We start from the raw sequence: 20504 nt of genomic DNA, 5'->3' as shown, positions 1-20504 counted from the left end.
GGTTCTGGCATCCCTGGCCTCTGGCCAGGCCGTCCAGCCACAGGCAGGCAGCTTCTGGCTTTCCTGCCTCCCCTCCCCCACCCACCTGGGCACAGAGGGTCTTTCATCCATTGTTACTGCTTCCTGCCCATCCATCTCCAGCTGCTGGTCTGAACCCAGCAGATTTACACTGACAAGCGGATGCTTTTACCAGGACCCTCCAGGGGGCTCGGGAGGGGCGTGGCCCGGGCGTGGGGTGGGAGCGGGGAGGGCTGGAGCTTTGCCACCGGGAAGAGCTTTCCTGCTCGGAGAGGTGTTAGACCCCGAGAGCTGGAGGCCGGGAAGCAGGACTCTATCCGCGGAGGCCCAGGCACGCTGGGGGAGGGAGTGGTTAAGGACCACTGCCGTGTGGGCAGGGCCTCCGGGCCCCTGGGGTGGGCTTTGGGTTCCCAGGACCCATCTCTGATGTGTGGGATGAGCACTGGGCTTGGAGTCAGGAGTCTCCACCAACGATTAGCTGAGTGGCTTCAGGCAAAGTCATTTTAGCCTCTCTGGGCCTCAGTTTCCTCATTTGTATGTCGGTCTAATAATCCCCCCCCCAGCAGGGTTGTTGTGAAAATGACAGTGATCATGTAGGAGACATGGTTGCAAAACTTCCTTAAATGAAAAGCTTTTTCTCCCCTAGGGCTCTCCTGTCTAACATAGGAAGGTAACTGTGTACCAGGCTGCCATGCCGGGTGACATCAGGAACAACAGGGTCCATTCGTGTCCTTAAGTGAGAAGACAAGCAAAGGCGTGCATCGTGCTATTGGCTGAAGTGACTGAACCTATCAGCCAAGAGTGTAGCTCTTGAGCCAGCCTGTTTGGGTTCAAATCCTGGCCCTGCCACTTACTAGCTGTGTGGCCTTAGGCAAGTCACTTAACTTCTCTGTGCCTCGGGTCCTAAATCTGTAAAATAGAGGCAATGATTGATCCGCCTTGTAAGATTGTTGTATTAAATGATGTACCACATGCACAGCATTTAGTATAGGACCTGCCATCTGGTAAGTACCCAATAAATGTTAGTTCTTATTATTGTGCCCGTGAGGTCAGCACTGGGAGGGTGGCTGAGGGGACAGGAACCTCGCCAGTATTGGAGAAACAAGGAAGACTTTCTGAGGAGCTAAATCTCCAATGGTGAGCAAAGGCAGGGAGGCGAGAAGCAGTGCTGGGGGGGCCAGGGAGCGAGTGGAGGGGAAGGCGAGGCCGCAGCTGGCACGCGGGGCCCTGGGAGCCACCGAGGGTGCTGGCCTGCAGTCCCGTAGGCAGGGGAGGAGCAGGTCGGACCTTGCGTTTTCTCACATCCTCCTGAGTGCAGCATGGAGCGTGGATGGAAGGAAGCAGCCCCGAGGAGGCAAGGTCACAGAGGAGGCAACTAATGGTGTCCTGGGCAGTAAAAAGGGGGCGGGGGCTGCCCTGCCACTTCGTGTTTGTGTTGAGGATGGAGAACACGGCCCACAGTGAGCCTAGCACAGCGCCTGGCCCACACAGTGAGGTGCGAGGGTCTGAATTAGGGCAGAGGTAGCAGGGAGGGAGAAGGAGACTGATCTGAGAAACACTGGGGTGGTCAGATCTGCAGGGATTGTTGACTGGGTGTGGGGGTGACAGAGTCAGGCATTTCCTTAAACATTTATTAAGCACCTACCACATACAGGGCACTGTGTGTTGTATTTTTTTTTTTAATCGCCATGTCTGGGAGCCGGCTCATTGAGACTGTGGTCCATCTTCATTGATCCAGCCACCACATTTTTGTTGCGCACCTACTACATACAAGGCACTTTCCTAGGTGTTGGGGCTACAGAACAAAGCAGATTTGGTCCCTGGTCCCCTGGAGCTCACTGTTCAGACTGGGTTGACGATGGAGGAGCCAACTGTCAGCTTTCGACAGATGAGACTGCTCTGGCCTCTCCTGCTGCCTCATGGGCGGATTTTCCGGGCAGTCCACAGATTTCTCAAACCTAACATGGACATGGCCCGAAAGGGATTCCCAAGCTTGCCCCTCCTGTCTGCAGGTTGCCCCATCCAGGGGCTCAGGCCACAGACCTGGGGTCCACCCTGTGTCCTCCTCCTCCTCCTCCTCCTCCCTGACCCCTCCCACCCCAGAGCCGACCCACCCGCCGCTCCTTTGAATTTCATCTCTGAAACATGCTTTGAATCTATCCATTTCGCCAGCTTTCCCTGCATCTGGGCCACCATGTCACACCATGTCGCTGGCTACCTGCTCGTCCCCTCTGATCCTTATCCCTCCCAAAAGCAAGGCCAGCGTCCAAAGAGCCAGCCACACCCCCCGGCGTCCAGCGCGGCAAACCAGACCCCCTGAGTCCACTGCAGGAGACCTGGCTCCAGGGCCTTCCCGGCTGACCGGAATTGGCAGGGCCTCGGGGCTCGCCCGGCCTCTCCCCCACCTCACAGCCCCCTTCCCCACAACAGCCTTTCCGTCCTTGGGAGCCACTGCCGCCTTCCCTCCAGCCTGACCTTGACCGGCTCCTGCCCCCTGGCCACATCTCAGCCTAAAGGGCGGCCGCCCCCAGGGGCCTCCCTGCCCCTCGCGTTGGCCTCTCCCTCCGTCGGGTTTGTTTCCTTCACAGCCCTCATCACGATTTGCAATTATTTTCCTTGTTGACTTTTAGGGTCTGTCCCCCCACCCTCCAGACCCCGGGGTCTCTCCAAGGCAGCCGTTCAAGCCTGCAGCGCCCACTGCCGCGTCCCTACAGCCGAGCGTGGCCCCTGGCCCCCGCCAGGCCTCTAGCGACGCTGGCGGAGCTTGGAGTCTCCACGGGGCCCAGACAGCGCCGTCACCCCCTGCGGGGTCTCCCCAGCCTCCCTCTCTCAGGCAGAATGGCACGCCCTCCTCTCCCCACCCAGTGGAACAACCTGGCGGTTATCTCGCCATCGATCAATCTCTAATAAACCCGGCTATTTTTAGATCAGGTGAAAGCAGCGCTCTGCCCTCGCTGAGGATTTTCCACTCCCATCTGTCTTTCTACTACGATTTGGTTTCCTGTGGTGGTTGCGGAGGCTGCCGAGCCAGCTGGTTTTTTTATTCTGGGGTGCAGAGAGGAGCCTCGGAAGAAAACCAAGTCCCCACACCTTCCCCCACCCTGCACGGAGGGAGCGGTGCGGATGCCAGGCGGACGGTGGGAAGCCTGGGATGGCGCCTTCTGCCCCTGCCTTGCTGGGTGACGCCGGCTCAGTGCTCTCTGTCTCTGAGCCTCAGTGGCCCCGCCTGTAAATAGAGGAGGTTGCGGGGGTTGACTGCCGGAGCCTTCTGAGGGGCTGAGCTATGGGTGGAGCCCTGAGCCAGGGACTTTTCCATCCCCGAGCAGAGCACTGACTTCGGTGACAATCCTAGTTCTTTCTATGAATGAAACCTGATTGGCGCCACTTACAGCGCATACATAAATATATGCAAATTGATGCAAAATCAAACACCCCAGAAGCTTTAGTTCTCAGGACCCAGATCTGGCCCTGGGGGAGGAGCTGGTCTGGGGAGGAATTTAGCTTACGCTTTCACCCCTGCTTGGGCGTTTCTCCCTTCCTCCCACCCTACAGAAAGGAAACTGAAGCCCGGAGAGGGAAAGTGACTTGCCCAAGGTCGCACAGAGAGACATTGGCAAAGGACGATTAGCAGCCAAGTCTCCAGATTGCTGTCCACACTGGCACTTCTCTCACCTGATCTCCCAGGCATTCAGCCCCAGGCCTGGGGCTAGAACCCAGCTCTGAGGGAGGGGAGATGCCCTCTTTAGTTAACACAAGAGGGACTGGAATAAGCTTCACAAGGAAGTTCAACCCAAACGCTCCGTATTTGGAGCAGCGGGCAGTCCTTTTGGTTATGTGTACAGGGCAAAGGTGTGGTTTGAGCCAGATATTGAAGAATGGAGCTATACAGAGGGCATTCTCTGTAGAGAGCACAGCATAAGGTAAGCTACAGATGTAGAAAAGCAGCCCCTACCCCCAATTTCCAACTAGAATGTCCCTCCCACCAGCTTCTTCTAAATGGAAATTTTTGGGCCTTCACTGCCGGAAGGATAGAGCACATACAAGGAAACAGTGAAAAAATAAGCTTATTTTTTCCCATTAAGATATTGGGAGCCAACTTATGCAAGGCCCAGAATGGCAGGCTAAGAAATCTGTACTTGATTTTGCAAGCAATAGGGAGCCATTGAAAGTTTTATGGCAGTGAGAGAAGTGATCAGATTCATATTCAAGAAGTACCGACTGGCTGCTGGCTGCAAGGGAAACACTTTGGAGGTTGATGCAATAGTCAGAGGCCTGAACTTGGTTGAGGTGACAGGGAGGGAGCATGGGCACTTGTCCGAATGGAGCACTGCTGACCCTGTTTGGATGGGGGAGCAAGAGAGAGAACTGAGAACTGTGAGTTCTGTTTAATCAGGAGCTGAGCCCTCTCCCCTCCATCCCTCTCATAACTGGCAAGTCTGGGTAGGAAGGGAAGCCGGGGTCAGCAGAGAAGCTGCCCACCGCGAATCTAGGACAGAGGGCAGCGTGACTCTTACTCCATTCCTCTGACTTGTTAAGGCATGACTGAGGGCCTTAGGGGACCACAAGTCAAGTATTTCTCAAATGTTTATTTACCACCCACTAGGGCAAAGTACTAGTTTGGGGACAGATATATTGAGGCCATATTTTCTGTATCTCAAACTGGGACACACGATCTGCATAGGATTTTTTCAAATTGGTGGTTTCTTTATGTGAAAATCACTTCAATGCCATTACAATTAAATGGCACTTAATTTTGGCCCATTTAGGCCGCCTCTGATCACCACTTTTATAAAGAGAGTACCTTTCTAGGGCAAACATGACCCTGTCACTGCCTTGTTCAGAAAAATATCAATAGGTTCCCAGGGCCTAGGGCAATATTTGGAGGGACATTTTGACCTGGGCCCTGCCTGCTCCCAGCACCTTCTCCTCTTCTCAGCTCCAACACACACTCTCCCTTCCGCGCCCTTGCCCTTGTCACTCCCTCCACTTCCCCACCCTCCTGACCCCAGCACCTGTTCCTTCTTCCATTTCCTTGGTAGAGTGGTTAAGAGCAGATTGCTCTGCCACTTCCTAGCATCTAGCAGGGTGACCTCGGGCCAACGTCTTACCTTCTCGAGGCTTCATTTTCCACACCTGTAAAATGGGAATACTAGCATCATATCTCGCACGGCCGTTTGTGGATGAAATGGTATAAATGCTTTTAAAAGGCTTGGGCCCAGGGTCTGGTTCAAGCAAGTATAGTAGAGAGCTGTTACTACTGTCTCCCTTAGACTCAGAGTCCTGCCTCCGCAAGGCCTCCCTGACCGCCCCCCAGCCCCCCTCCGGACTGCATCTCCACCTGGCAGTGTACCTGTCACATCATGTCTCTGCCTGTCCCTTACTCTCCCTTGATTGTTTGCTCCTCTGAGCAGAGAAGGGGCCATTCTCCCTCTCCATGTCCAAGCACACAGCAGGTGCTCAGTAAATGCTTGTTGAATGCATTACTGAGCAGAAAATTGGCAGTAGCCAAGGAGGTTCGGGAGGCAGAGCTGGGACCCTGTCACAGGTGCTTCCGGAACTGAAAGTCTCCCCAAGAGTGCTGAGAGTGTGAGAAGGAAAGTGAGCCCCAGAGAGAAAAGGGAGTGGGCAGGATGCAGGCGCAGACCTCAGGACTGGGCCCCAGCATCCCTGATCTTGGCCCCCAACCCCAGCACATCCTGCCCCCTGTGGTGCCCCTCCAGTGCTGTCACCCACGCACACCTACCCCGTCCCCAGCCAGCAGCTTCCTCTGACACACATTTTCCATTGCTGGGTGGGGCGGAGCAGGTTACAGGTGAAAACAGTCTCCGAAGTTTCCTTTCCAGGAACCGCCCCTCGCCCCCCAAACACACACACACAATCACCTTCCCAGCTCCCTGGCGAACCTACCTGTCCACAGGCCTGGACTTCAGTGGCACGGGGTCAGTTGGGGGCCAGAACACTTGAGACTATGTGTGGTGTCACCGGCTCTCTCGGATCAGGTACGAGGCGTGGAGTCAGGACCCTGGCTCTGCTGGTTGGCAGGAAAATGGATGAATGATGGATGGATGAAGGAATGAAGGAATCGAGAGGTTGATGTGTGGAGGGGGGGATGGGTGGCCAGGGGGTCGGATGGGTGCTCCTGTGGATGGGTGGATAACGGGTGAATAGTGAATAGGCTGGTGAATAATCAGCCACTGGTCATTCTTTTCAGCATCATACCACATCCCTGGACTCACTGAACGCACACCCTGGACTTGCAGGGGACTCCCCTTGCTTCCGTTATTCCATGGCTCTGATTTCTCTCCCCAAAGCATGGACGTGGGTCTGAGAATCCTCCCGGGGTGCAGCCCCTCTCCGCATGGGAGCTCGGGGGAAGCTGCCTATCAGAATGCCTTGTCTGTATCATCCCCTTTCAATTTCCCAAGCATCAGTGTGAAAATGACGGTGAAAAGTTCCCGCGCACTCCACGTCCTCCGCCTGGGCTGCGGGGCGAGCGTTTTGGGATAACCCGGTGCTGCTGGCTATGGCCTTGGCGAGGCCGTACAGCTGACTGCTGGCTCCTTGTCAGCGTGCCTGTCTACTTGCCACTCACCCCTCCCAGTGCAGTCCGCATCCCACTCATTAACAACCCCTCCCCTCAAAAAGAGAATTTGACAACTTAGCGATCCCCGGTCCTCTCCTGCCGCCTTCCACCGTGCTGGCTCAGGGAGCCGAGAAAAAGCAGAATCAGAACCCACTGTGGAGGACTTCTCCCTCCCCCACCCGTCGGAGTCAGTCGATGGCAGAGACATTACAGTATCGGGTCAGAAGAGCTCAGCTCAATTTTCTTTGCCAGCTGCTTCACTCTGGGGAGGAGGGGCTGGCCCAGAGGCAGAGCAGGACAGCAGGAAGAGACAGGCTTTGGAGCTGCACAGAGGCAGGTTCAAATCCTGCCCCCACGAGGGAGCAGTTGTGTGCCTCTGGGCAGGTGACTGGTCTCCTCTGAGTCTTTGCTTCCTCATCTGTAAAATGGGGGGAACAGCACCCCGTACATCCCAGGGCTGTTGGAAGGATCAAGTAAGGTGCTGCTGCAGAGCCCTGCTGTGCCATCTTCCCAGACTCCCCTGGAGTTGGACGGTTACCCTCCGGCCAGGCACTCTCTGCCTCTTAGCAGATCGAAGGGCAGTTGTCGAGCCCACGAGCTCCTGGAGGGCAGGGACTACCTCCGGTCATGTCTGTCCCCGACTCCCTGCACGAGGCCTGACCCACAGCGGGTTCTCAGCAAGAGTTACCTGGATAGATAGATGCATGTATGGGAAGCAGGGTGGGCTTGTATTAATGTGCTGTGCCCAGAGTCCCAGATGACAGCAATATGTCACACTACAGCCATCGTCAGGGCCCTGGCAGGAAGCAGGTGGTGCACACAAACTGGGTGATGTGAAAAGAATTTAATCACAGGCCTATTGACAAAGGTGTGGGCAGGTCCCCAGGGCTGGCAACAGTGGGAAGCTGCTAGCACCCAGGCCTGAAGTGGTGGGGAGGGAGGCCCAGGACCCAGGGCCAGGAGACGGAGGGACAGGGCCGTGTGCCAGGAGCCAAGGCCTTCAGGTGACTCACACAGACAACCTGTGACAACCATGTGGGCAGGGTGCTGGGGGGATCAACAGACCCCACCTCTCTCTGCCCTGCCCTCTGTTCTCCTGCAAGCTAGAGGGTAAAGGAGGCCAGTGACCTCATCACCTGCCAGGGCAGAGCGGGCCAGAGAAGGGCAGAGGAAGCTCAGGAGGGGCAGAAGGAAGAGATCCAGCCCTGGAGAGAACATAATGCCCCAGGATCTTGGAGAGCCTCTGGACCTCCTTAAAAAGTACAATAAATAGTCACATCCAACCACTGTCATGAGTCCTTCAGCACCTTCTGCATGTCAAATGCTATGCCCATCCATTTTCCAGTGGTGGAAACTGAAGCTCAGAGAGGCCAAGTAACCTGCCCAAGTTCACACAGCAGGAAGGAGTAGAGCCAGGACTAGAACTCTGGTCAGGCCCCAAAACCCAGGCTCTTGTTGCCTCTTAGTTCCTTGTTGCCAGGCAATGCGGTAGGCACTTTCTAGACATCACCCCTAATCCAAATAAACTCTGCAGAGTCTGGGTCCTTTTCCTGAGTCTCAGAGTGGTTACTTTTCCAGGGCCACACAGCTCATGGCGGGGAGGAGCAGGTCAGAGAGTGGCGGTTAAGTGGGGCAGGGACCCAGCTGATTGCACAGTTGCAGCCTCAGGGACTTTTTTAGCCCGAGCAGGTGGAGCCACCTCTCGCCGGGTGCCTCCTGGAGCCCCACGCATACACACCCCCAGCTGCAACCACAGGATTTGGATGTTCACAGCCAGGCAGAGCTCGGGCCACCGCCTCTCCCAGAGCCCCGGCGTGTTCACACATAGCCTTTCCCTGCCTTGCTCCTAAATCTGACCATAACTCCCCCTTTAGGCTGTAAAATACCTGAAGGCAGAGACAGAACCGAGCCGGAGGCAACTGTAGGCACCTGACTGCAGAGTCAAACCCTGACCCCAGGGCTGTGTATGCAGCTAGGAGCACAGATCGGGTTCACCTCCCAGCTCTGTACCTACTAGCTGTGTTGACCTTGGTAAGTCAGGCCCCGTGCCTCAGTTTCCCCACCTGTAGAACAGGGATGACCACAGTATCTACTTTGGTTGTGGTAAGGATCAAATGATTATTCAACGCAAAGCCCTTAGAACAGTGGCTGGCACCTTTGAGGGATTTTAGATCGTTCTGTCCCCGAGTTCTCTGCGCTTTCCATCACCCTGGAGGAGGCGCTGAAATTTGTGTTCCTGGGTGAACCTGGCTTCACAGTGATTGATTTCAAAGTAATTGATTGTACGGTACCTGGTGGCCTCATCCAGCACTCACAATAATCCCATCCCCATTTTGCAGACAAGGAAACTGAGGCCCAGAGAAAGGAAAGACCAGGCCCAAGCCTCCATGCCTCAGAAATCACAGAGCCAGGGTGGCAATTTCCAAGTCAAAGCTGGTAATCAGCCCCCTCCCACTGCAGGAAACCCAGATTGTTATGGTTATTGGTATTGTTCTTCCAAACAATACTCAGACAATAACAATACAACAATCACAGAGGGTGCTTATTTCCATTGGCTGGCCAGTCGACCCACTGCCCATGGGGAGGGGGCCTGGGGCTTTAAGAAGAGGCTCCTCGAGGCAGGATGAACAAACAAGCGGTGAAAACCTCGCAGCTGGGCCCCAGGTGCTGGGAGAGAGAGTGGGGCAGGAAGCGGGCAGGCCATTTCTTTCTTTCCTCTTCTTTCTTATTTGTTTGAGAAGCAACTTTACTTTCTAAATCCGTCATTGCCACCCGTCGGCCCCCACCCCACCTGGGCCAGGGCCTCTGGTGACAGGGGCTCAAGAGGAAGCTCTAGGGGTGCAGGAGAGAGGCAGGGCCTGGACTTCCTGGCAGGCGTCTTAGGGGGGGCTTCAGGTGACTGGACCTGAGGCCTCCGGGTTCAGCCGCTAGCGGTCAGAGCAGGGCGCCCCAAAGAACAGGGAGGTAGACCCCCACAGGGGCTAGGGGAACGGCTCTGAGGCCAACCCTTTTGGCTTTCAAGCTCTGTGACCTGGGGCAAGTTACTTCACCTCTCTGAGCCTCTGCTTTCACACCTGTAAAACAGGAGGGGTTGTTGTGAAGGCTACACATAATAAAGTAGCAGGAACGTGAAGCATTTAGCACGCTTACTAGTACTTGGCCTATTTACTAGCTGGAGATTTACATAAGAAGTCAACGATTATTGGAGCTTACTAAGTGACAGGTACTTTGAAAGCATTCTATACATATTAATTCATTGAATTAGCTCAATAACACTGTCTCTACTCAACAGGTGAGGAAACGGAGGCACACAGAGGCAGATCCAGGTTTGCAGGATGTCAGCAGAGCTTAACAATAGCTGGGGGCTCCTTTAAGAAAAAGAATTCAAAATTATGAACACAAAATGAGGTACGGAGTTATGGAAGGGAGGGTCCCGAGGCTTAAGCTTCTCAAGCCTCACTTTAAATCTGTTGCCAAGCTCTAGAGCACCCCGCTGGTAAGCAGCAGAGGCCAGAGGGCTGAGGCCAGCACCCACCAGCTCGGCAGCGGTCCTGACGGGTAAGCGAGGCCGCTGCTGCACAGTGCCGCTCGAGATGCCCGTGGGTGAGCGCCAGCGCTTCCACGGTGCTGCCAGGTGCCGCCCACGCTTCTAATTCAACCTTCCCAACAACCCAGCGAGATAGGCACGACATTGCCATCCCCATTTTACAGATGGGGAAACTGAGGCTCAGGCCGGGGGCCAGTGACTTGTCGGAGGGCTGAAAGCTAAATGGGGGCAGAGCGGGATTCAAACCCAGGAGGCTGACTTTGGGGGCCCTGTGTTGAACCGTTGCTTTTTTTTTTTCACTTTTAAGAATTCCTTTATTTTTATTATCAATTTATACTTGTTTATTTATTTATTTATTTAATGTTACTAACCGTTGCATCTTTCCTCACTGCGGATCAGAGCTTTCGCCACCACCCCTCACCCCCTGTCCATGGTCCCTCATCTTTGCAACTTGGGAACAGGGGACACGTCACTGGCTCTGGCATCAGGGACGCCTGGACTCTGGCCCTCACCCTGCTGCTCCCCAGCTGTGAGTCCTCTTGGCAGTCTTTCCATGACTCTGGACCTCAGTTTCCTCATTTGTAGAAGAGGGATCATATAATCTCAGGGTGGCCATGGAGTCCGGAGACACTGAATATTTGCGTGTCCAGGAATGGACTCTCCAGCTGTTGCTTATGCACGCACATTTGCCTCGTCCCTGGGCCCGATGGCCGCCCTGGATCGCACTTCACAGAGGGTCGGGGTAAAAGCAGCTGAGACCTGGTTCTGCGAGAGGCTCGGGTCATGTGTGAGGAGTGGACGTTTGGGAAGGAGGAAGAGCCCCCATGGCTCAGGCTCCCCATTTTCAAGTTCCCCACGTGCACGGAATTGCCTCTAAGATCCTTAGGGACCCTTGTAGATAGAAGAGGCACAGGAGTATCTTCCGGAGCTGCTCCCGTGGGGTGCCCCTTTCTCCTGAGGTGCTTTCAGTGGCCACCACCCTCGAGGCAAAGGTGAGAGTGTACAGAGAACTCCCACATCTTGTCTGTTCCGGCATGCGTGGGTTCTGCAGCCAGACGGCGTCGAGCTCATCTGTTTCCTCATCTGTAAAATGGAGATGAAGATAATAGACATTCTTATCCTCACTGACAGATGAGGACACGGAGGTTCCAGGGGGCACAGGACTAACTAAAGGTCATGGCTCTCACCTAGATATGGAGCTCTCCCTGAGCGGGACTCCTGCCCCCCTCCCCTGGCCCAGCTCCCTGGGAGACGCTTGGGTCTCCTTGGCCTTTCATTGCGCCTGGAATCCTGCGTCTCCTCCTTCCACCTGGCACACTTGTTCAGAGAGGTCAGGCCCCTGGGCCAGCCCCAGTGCCCACACTCATAAGCCCGGAGACCCCGAGCGAGCTGCCCACCTCCCCTGAGCCCCAGCCCCTCCTCTGTGTAATGGGACAATGGTCTCCACCTCACGTGTGGAAATGCTCGGCACACCTGCCTCCACCACCGTGGCCTGCACTGTCAGCTACTTTCCTCTTCACCCATGTCCTTCGCACCCACCTCAAATGTTGCCTGCGTGGGGGCTGCCCTCGCCCCTCCCTGTGGGCCACTGTGGGCTCCCACAGCCCGGCCCCTCTGGCGCTTGCCACCCTCTTTTGTAATTACCTGCTGTCACATTCGTATCCACCACTACCTGAGATGCTGTGTTCTCTTCTTTACATCGCTGGGTAGAGGGACTGGCACAGATGGGTGTTCAGGTAAAGACGGCTGAATGAATGAATGATGAGTGAAGCCTCAGTGGGGCGACAGTTCTCAGCTATACATTTGCCCTGGCAGGACAGCAGGATTCTGGTGCTTATTACCACTGTCACTACAACCATCTCTTCTACCAGCATGCTGAGTAGCTGTCATTTATTGAGCGTTTACTATGTGCCAGCCAGTGAGGTAAGCCTTTCCCAGGCATCATCTCACTCACCCCTCTCAGTCACCTGCCTCATCGGGGTGGGTGTTCTGTGATTGATCTCATTTCACAGGTAAAGAAACAGGCTCTGCTGCGGGAGGAGGCAGAATCTATACTGACACAACCAGGGCCCACAGCCTTTCGACTCCCAGGGAGGGTGGGTGGTCGAGCCCAGAACAGCAGGGGCATATGACACTCCCAGAATTTGCCTTGGCAATTCCCTCTTGTAGAAATTCTCTCCTCCCTTGAACAACCTGCTTCTCCTAGAACTGCTCTCGTGTTCTGCAGTCTCTTTCACAAATTCTGGCCATCCCTGAAAAGCTATCCTCAAAGCCTCGTAGTGAACCAAGGCAGGAATGTGCTGTTTTCTGCCTGGACATGTAGGCTGGCGGGCCTCTGTCACAGGGTCCCACCCTCTGGGAAGGGCAAATGGATCAGTCACAGTCTCCATTTTCTTTGATACAATGATTGGTTCAAATCTGGGCATGTGATACAAGCTTAACCAATCAGAGCCCTCCCTGGGACTTTTGCTGGAGCTAGTGGGGAATACTGTCTCTTTGCCGTCTGAAGTGTGAACTGGTAGGATCTGAGCACAGGAGCACCTTTCCTGGAACTGGAGAGGGACTGTTTGCCATGGAGAGGAAGCAACCCCTTCTTAAAGAAAGGCAGAAACAGAATGGAGAGATGTGGGTGGTGGGGGGAGAACCCAATGATATTATTGGAAATCCTTGATCCACCTATGCCTGATGATAAACTTACCCTTGAAACTCCAAGATAATGGAGCCATTAAAGTCTCAATCTCTCTTTCATTATTATTATTACTTTGTTTCACTTAGTTTGAATTGAGTTTCTGTCACTTAGAACCAAAAGGTCCCTGTCTAATACAACATTCTCCTCTCTCTCTAGTCTCTTCCTGGATGATCTTGGCTCTTACCTTCTCCCACATCTGCGTCTCTAGTACAGACAGCTCTTGAAGAAATGGATGAACAACAGGTACCTGAAAGGGGACTTGTCCTGCCCTTTTCTGGGTTTCTCATCACAGTTAATGCTGTCACCATCTATCTCAGGCTCTAGAGACAGAAAATCCAGTTACCTTTTATCTTATCTCCTTCAAGGTGTTCCACTGCACACCTGTTCTGTTTCAGAAAGTTCTCGCCCATTTGTCCACTTATCTCCCTTCCCATTGCCCTTGCCTTGGCCCAGACCACCAATTCACTGCAGCAATTGCAATCTGTCCTCCTTTTCCTCTCCTTCCCTTTCCCATCCTCCACACCTATAACAACAAAGATTTTTCTAGAACTCACACCTGCCACTTTGCTCCCATACCTCCTCATTGTTCTCAAGATAAAATCAGCTCCTTAGGCTGGCACTGAAGACCCTTCCCAATCTGGCTTCATTCTGAACCCCTCTCCTCTTCCCACCCCACATCCCAGCTGTGTTTCATGCCCCACACGAGACATTTTCTTGTCCCTTGGCCTTTGTGCTGGAATGAACCTCCCCTCTTTCCACGTCTAGTAAACTACAGCGATTCTTCAAAAAGGCCTCTCAAAGCAGACTCCTGGGGAGTCCTCATCCCTACAACACCCTCCCTCCAGAGAGCCCACTTCCTCGCCCTTCTGAGCTCCCACGGCACCTGCGCCTTTGCCTCTCGGGCTGACTGGACCTCGAATCCTGAAGGTAGGACCTTATCGATCTCTCCCTTCGCCCTTGGGTCAGCGTGGCAGCCCGCGGTGAGGTCCCCAGGGAACCTCGGTGGAGAGGAAACTCACTGGCTAAGCCTGGTTTGGTTCTCGGCCAGTCCTGACCCCTCGGGACGAAGAGGCATCTGGAAGAAATAACAAATACCGTTCTTTGAATGTGGACAGCACTTTACAGTTTATGGAGAGTTTCCAGGTTTTTTTTCTCATTTGGTCTTTGCAACAACTCTATGGATAGTCGGGGAAGGTGTTACCAACCCCGTTTTTACAGAGGGAGAACTTGGTTCAGGAAGGTCGGGTCACACGGTTTGGAGGAGTTGGCACTAGAATCCTGATTTTTTTATCCAAGCTTTCCTCAAGCTTCCCGGTTCCCAAATGTGAACTGAGAACCAGGGGAAAACCAGAGTACAGAGTAGAAGAGAAAATGCAGGCAAAAACGTAGGGACTGGGCTAGCAACAATCACAAGCACGAGGACAGCCGCAGCCTCTTGTTGGGTGCCATTTTCCAGGCACTTCCCATGCATCGTCTGATTATGAGGAAAGGTTTATCATTCCCATTTTACAAACGAGGAAGCTGAGGCACAGAGCGGTTCGGAGACTTGCCTCTCTTGGCCGGGGTCCTCTTAGTGCCTCTTATCGGGACAGGACTTCACAGTTGACCACTTTTGCATCCCTTCCGCACCTCCCCAGCAGGACCCTGGGAGGTGGGCGTGTCTCCCCGTTTTGCAGGCACCCACGGAGGCGCGGAAGTCAGCCTGGGGCCGGGGAGCGCGCTCGGCGCCCGGCGGCTGCAGCTCGGGGGGGGCGCGGGGGCGGCCGCTCGCCCGCTCCCCGGCGCGGAGCCGGGCCTCGCCGCAGCGGGCGCGCAGGTGTGCGGCGGCGGCGGGGGAGCCGGCGTGGGCGTGGGCGCGGGCGCGGGCGCGGGGCGCGGGACCCGGCGGGCGGCGCCCCACGCCCCTCCTCCCTCCCGCCAGCCCTTTCGCCCGTGGCTGGGTGGCAGGTGAGTGGGTGTCGAGGAACCGCCAGGCAGCGGAGAAAACAGGACGCCGCAGAAATCAGATTACTCACCTGCAGCTGCAAGTACCCAGGGCTAATAAAAGCTGAGCTTCCTGTTGTTTCTTTATTACCGCCCTCCGCCTGCCCCGGCCCCGGCCCGCTCCCAGCTGCAGCCCGAGCCCTAACCGGTCGCCAGAAACCAGCGGCGCCGGGGCCGGGACCCCTCCCCGGCCCGAAATCCACCATCTGGGCAGCGCACCGTGGGGGTAACAGCGCAGCCGGGGTGGCCCTCCGCCCCTGGCCCGGGAGTCGTCTGGGTGCTGGTGAAGTAGAGCCCCAGCCCCCGCTCCACACCTGGGCAGTCATTAGCCGGGCGTTTGGGGCGCAGGGGTCTGCGTCCCAGGCGATTCTGATGCAGATTAGAGTTTGAGCACCTCCGAGGTCAGACGCTGTGGGTTTGTTTTTCTTGGCTGCCACCCACAAGGGGGAATGGGACCCACCGGCAGCCTCGGGCGTGTCCCTGACCCTCCCAGAGCCTCAGTTTGCTCATTGTAAAATGGGAATGGAACCAGTACAGCCCTCTTGGGACTGCAATGAGGCTCAAATGAGATGAGATGCTCAGCATTCCTGGTGGTTGCTCCTGGAGTCTGAGACCAACCAAGGAAGACGCTGAATACGTCTGAGGAGCAGGGCCGAAGGGGCAGGATGGACGGAAGCTGGGGGGCGGGGCTGGGGAAGGGGCCATAACTCACTCTGGGCTTCGAGAAAGAAAGGCTCTTCACCCCTGAGCGTCACCATCAAAGGGCTGCTGCGCTCAGGTTTGCATCCCGTTCCCCATCCCGGCCTCCGTCGCCCACACCAGCCTCGTTAGGTACTCACCGCGCCAGGGCCACGCTCCTGCCCCGTCCACGGCCGGCCCCGCGCTGACCTGGGGGCCTCTCCTCTGCCTTTCCCTCAGCTGACCTTTCCGTGACATCTTGACGGGGTGAGCCAGGCCTCCTCCTTCAAGCGCTCACCTCCATTCCTCAGGGAGGCCCCCAGTCCTGTCTTCTCCTACCTCCTCCTGCCCCTGGAATCCTGGGCCTCCTGCGCCTGCTCCTGCCCTCTGTGGACAGCCTCGCCTGCTCCCAGTTACCGTCTCTAAGCTGCACTCTGCCCTGAGTCCCCGATGCTTGCGTGCAGTCACCTCCTGGACATCGCCACTTGGTGACCCCCAAAACACCCCGACTCCACTTGACCCACCCAGGACTCATCATCCTGTTGCCTCTCCCCCAACCTGCTTCTCCCGGGTTCGCCGTCTCAGGGCCTCCCACCTGGATATTATCACACCTGCACATTGCCCCAGGTGATATCTGCTCCCTTGCTCCCATCTAGAATCTTCAAGTCCAGCGTGTCAGTAGCTGTTGTATTTGCCCCCTTCTTTCCCACCATCCTTTCCCACTGCACTCCAGGACCCCTTGCTTAGGCTCGCATTATCTCTCACCTGGATTCTTTCAATAGTCTCCTTAACAGCTTTTCTGCCTCCAGTCTTATCCCTCACTTTTTTACCAGGGGGAACTTTCTAAGATACAAAGTCTGCCACCGCCTCCTTTCAAATCTTCAGTGGCTTCTTAGTGCCTTTCGAAGCTTACCTGGGCAGAGGGATATCTTCCTCTCACCCCACCCCTTCAGCACTTTCACAAAGAATTTACAGAGCTCTTACCAAATGCTCAGCACCACGGTGAGCCTTTCAGCCTCAGAGCATTCCCGTGCTGATTATTCCTGCCTTACAGAGGACACTGAAGAAGAGGGAGGGTAAGTAATTTACCCAAAATTACACAGCCAGTAAGGAGCAGATTGGAATTTGTACCCAGGTCTCTCTGACGCCAAAGCTGTGGTCTTGAGCCACCTCCTCCCAACTGGATCATGCTTTACTGTTTTGCATCTTCCCTGCTGCCTGAGAAGGGGTCTGGCATGTGATAGATGTTGGTTGAATGAATGAATAAATCTATCTGTGTACCTGTGCTCCCATTTTTTTTCTTTAGGAGGAACCAGGGATTGAACCCAGGACCTTGTACATGGGAAGCAGGCACTCAACCAGTGAGCTACATCTGCTCCCCAATGAGAGATGGTTTTTTGCTTATTTGTTTTTCTTTTTAGGAGGTACTGGGGATGGAACCTGGGACCTTGTACATGGGAAGCAGGTGCTCATCCTATTAAGCTACAACTGTTCCGTGCACTCCCATTTGATTCTTACAACAACCCTGGGAACTAAAGCAGTTAAAAATTTTATTATGTAATAGTTGAAGAATACAAAAAAAAAAAAAATGTGATGAATACCTGGTGTATAAAGTGCAATAAGAAAAACGGAGCCAACAGTGCACTTCCCCAATCCCATCCCCTGCCTCCTTCTAGGGGTAAACATCCTGAATTTTGTGGTCACCATTCCCTTGCTTTGAAATAAAAAATAGTTTCACCAGGTAGGTCTGATCCTACACAAGGTATTGTTTCATTTTGCTCTTTATATATACAGTACCACACATATAAATTCTTTGACTTACTTTTTTTCATCTACTACTCTGTTTCTAAAATATACCCATGATTTTGCATTTTAGCTGTCATTCATTTTCTTTGCTGTATAGTACTCCATTGTCTAAATAGACTGTGGTTACTTTATCCATTCTCTAGTCAGTGGACATGTAGGTTGTTTTCAGTTTTTCACTATCACCAATAGGGCTGTCATTATCATTCTTATACATGTTTCTTGGTGCACACAAATAAGAGTTTCTCTAAGCTATATACCTAAGATTGTAATTGCAGTCATCAGGTATGCACGTGTTTAGCTTTGCAAGAAACTGCCATATTGTTTCCAAAGTGCTTGTCCCACATTACATTCCCCTCTCCCCATTCCCTGCCACAATAGTGGGTGAGCATTCCACTTGCTCCACATTCTCACCAATGCTTGACATTGGGAAGCAGACTTGGCCCAGTGGTTAGGGCGTCCGTCTACCATATGGGAGGTCCGCGGTTCAAACCCCGGGCCTCCTTGACCCGTGTGGAGCTGGCCCATGCGCAGTGCTGATGTGCGCAAGGAGTGCTGCGCCCCGCAGGGGTGTCCCCCGCGTAGGGGAGCCCCACGCGCAAGGAGTGCGCCCCGAAAGGAGAGCCACCCAGCGCGAAAGAAAGTGCAGCCTGCCCAGGAGTGGCGCCGCACACACGGAGAGCTGACACAGCAAGATGATGCAACAAAAAAAGAAGCACGGATTCCTGGTGCCGCTGCTAAGGATAGAAGCGGTCACAGAAGAACACATAGCAAATGGACGCAGAGAGCAGACAACTGGGGGGAGAGTAGGGGGAAGGGGAGATAAATAAATAAATAAATTTGGTATTATCAGACTTTCTCATTGTTCCTAATCTATTGGTCTTCATTTGCATATCTCTAATAAGATGAAGCAGGATTTCATGTTTTTTTTTCACTTTCTAGGTTTTTTCTGTGATTTGCCTGTTGAAGCCTTTTGTCCATTTTTCTATTAGATTTCTAGCCTTCTCTTATTAATTTGAGGCATTCTCAGCAAAGTTTTTAATTTTTTAAATAAAATTAGAATCTGAGACCAAATTCACAGAGGACAGCGCTAGAGCCCAAGCTCACACTTGTCTGGTTCCCAGGCTCTTTGTACCATCCCCTTTGCCTTTGTAGACTCTGGAGCACCTCTACCTGGATGTTTTTTTTTGTGTTTGTTTTTTGTTTTGTCTACCTGGATTTTAATCCTATTGCTGCCACTTACTAGTTGTGCGACCTTGGGTAAATTACTAACCAATCCGTGACTTAGTTTCCTTATCTATAAAACAATAGTAACAGTACATTCCTTGCAGGGTTGATGTATGAAAACTGAGTTAATTCATATAGAGGGGTTCAATGCCCAGCACACAGAGACTGTCAGGTAAATTACCAGCACATACCAGGCGCCGTGCCAGCTGACTCTGGCGATAGGGGGTGACGAGAGGCAAGGACCCTGGCCTAATAGAGCTCACTGTCCAGTGAAAGGAGATAGACCTTAAACAAGCAAAGAAATAAAATTATGTGGCTTATGATAAGGGCAAGGTAGAAAACCACAAGGTGACAAGACAGATGGGGACTCAGGACCAGCTCCACTAGGGGGTTACGCAGGGAAAGGCCCACAGAGGAGGTGACAGATTGATGAGGATGAGGAAGAGTCCGTCGGGCAGAGAGCAAAGGATGAAGGAGAGCGTGGCCCAGGCAGCAGGAAGGGCATGTGCAAAGGCCCTGAGGTAGGAAGGACTCCGAGGACAGCAGTGTGGATGGAGCCGAGTGAGCCGGTTGGTACGGGGCGGGAGAGGGGCTGGGAAGTCAGCAGGGCAAAGAGGCTGCGTTTCACTTCAAGTGCAGTGGATGGTTCGGGGCTGTGCCGTGTTTGATTTATGTTTTTAAAAGGTCACCTAGCTCATGTGAAGATCAGCTCTCTATGAATTCATCCAAATACTTCTTGAAGCCACTAGTATTTTTACCCAATACCCCCACGCTGTGCAAAGCAAAACTTCCCTTTATTGGTCTTAAATTTACTGCTTTCAGTTTCCAGGGGAGCCCCCTTCTGCCTGGTACCTGAGGTTTGTGGCCCTGTGTAAAATCTCCAGGGAAGATTTTTAAGAGTGGTTGAGAGGAGAGTCCCTCTGCCTACTCGGTGACATTTCCCCAGCTTTAAAATGAAACGATGTGAAGGGCCACCTCACAGGGGCTACACGATGAAATGAGATGCAGCCCGACAGCAGAGGATGAGCAACACAGGCTAGTTGCCGTGGAGATGACAATGGTGGTGATGACTGCAACGGTGAGGATGACTTTGGGGATGGTGGTAATTCTGCTGTGTGATCTTGGGCCAGTCACTGAACCTCTCTGGCTTTAGTTTACAAATCTGTAAAATGAGGTGTTGGAGCAAATGGTCGATAGGGGCCCGCCCAGGTCGAATGCCCTGGAATTCTCTTCGTTAGACCCTACCTTTCTCCTTTCAGCCCGGGTCATTCACTGCTCTGCAGTTTTGTGGTTTCCTACTGAAATGTGACAAGAGAAAGGATGGCATGGCGGAGCTGGGAGGCCTGAGGTGTGCTATTTACAGTAGGGGCCTCATGATGCATTTAATTTACACAGAGTTAAACACACGCCTAGAAGGGAGGACAGAGAGAACAGTGTGCATGAATCACTGCAGTGGGTCACACTGCCACCCCACTCCATGACGGTCCTCCGGTCGGTCCTGTCCCCTCACGCCGTACAGGGTGTGAGCTCTTGCCACACCAAGTGTGATCCTGGTGTTCCAAAGTCCCTTATAAAGTGTGGCCCTAAATACAAGCCAACCAATTCATCTGGTGGTCAGCGGAAGCCACAGCTACCTGTAACGACGGCAGAGAAAAAACCCGCTGTATTCACTATCGGCTGACGGATGGCCTTGCTTCCTGTTTCCCTGGGAAAACAGAAGCAACCGAAGGAAACTTCCCCAGACTCCCACCTCCACCTCTGCCCACCTGCCGGCACCCTGGCCCGCGTCTCTGCCTTCCCTCTTGTTCCTGGAGGCACTTCTAAGCCACACCCCCCACGGGGGCACTGCATTCCATCCCCTCTGACCTACCCCAGGGCATCAGCCAGCTGCTCCCCAGTTTTTCTTGCTGCACTGGCTTTCCTCCCTCCCTACTGTTCATACTCATCAGCACCCAGTCACGTTGCACTTCTCCTGG

The 20504-nt window shown here is 53.9% G+C and overlaps 1 long non-coding RNA gene across 1 annotated transcript; it reads right to left on the bottom strand.

The window, feature by feature from the left end:
- Positions 1–10471: 10471 nt before the first annotated feature.
- Positions 10472–13927, bottom strand: LOC101413987 (uncharacterized). Its single transcript, XR_188469.4, has 4 exons — positions 13857–13927; positions 13022–13157; positions 11793–11894; positions 10472–11231 (listed from the first exon to the last, which is right to left on the bottom strand). It is a non-coding gene; the product is annotated as an uncharacterized lncRNA (long non-coding RNA).
- Positions 13928–20504: the final 6577 nt, after the last annotated feature.

Source organism: Dasypus novemcinctus, chromosome 9, assembly GCF_030445035.2.
Source record: "Dasypus novemcinctus isolate mDasNov1 chromosome 9, mDasNov1.1.hap2, whole genome shotgun sequence".
Taxonomy (NCBI): domain Eukaryota; kingdom Metazoa; phylum Chordata; class Mammalia; order Cingulata; family Dasypodidae; genus Dasypus; species Dasypus novemcinctus.
This window is presented reverse-complemented; position numbering and strand designations above follow the sequence as displayed.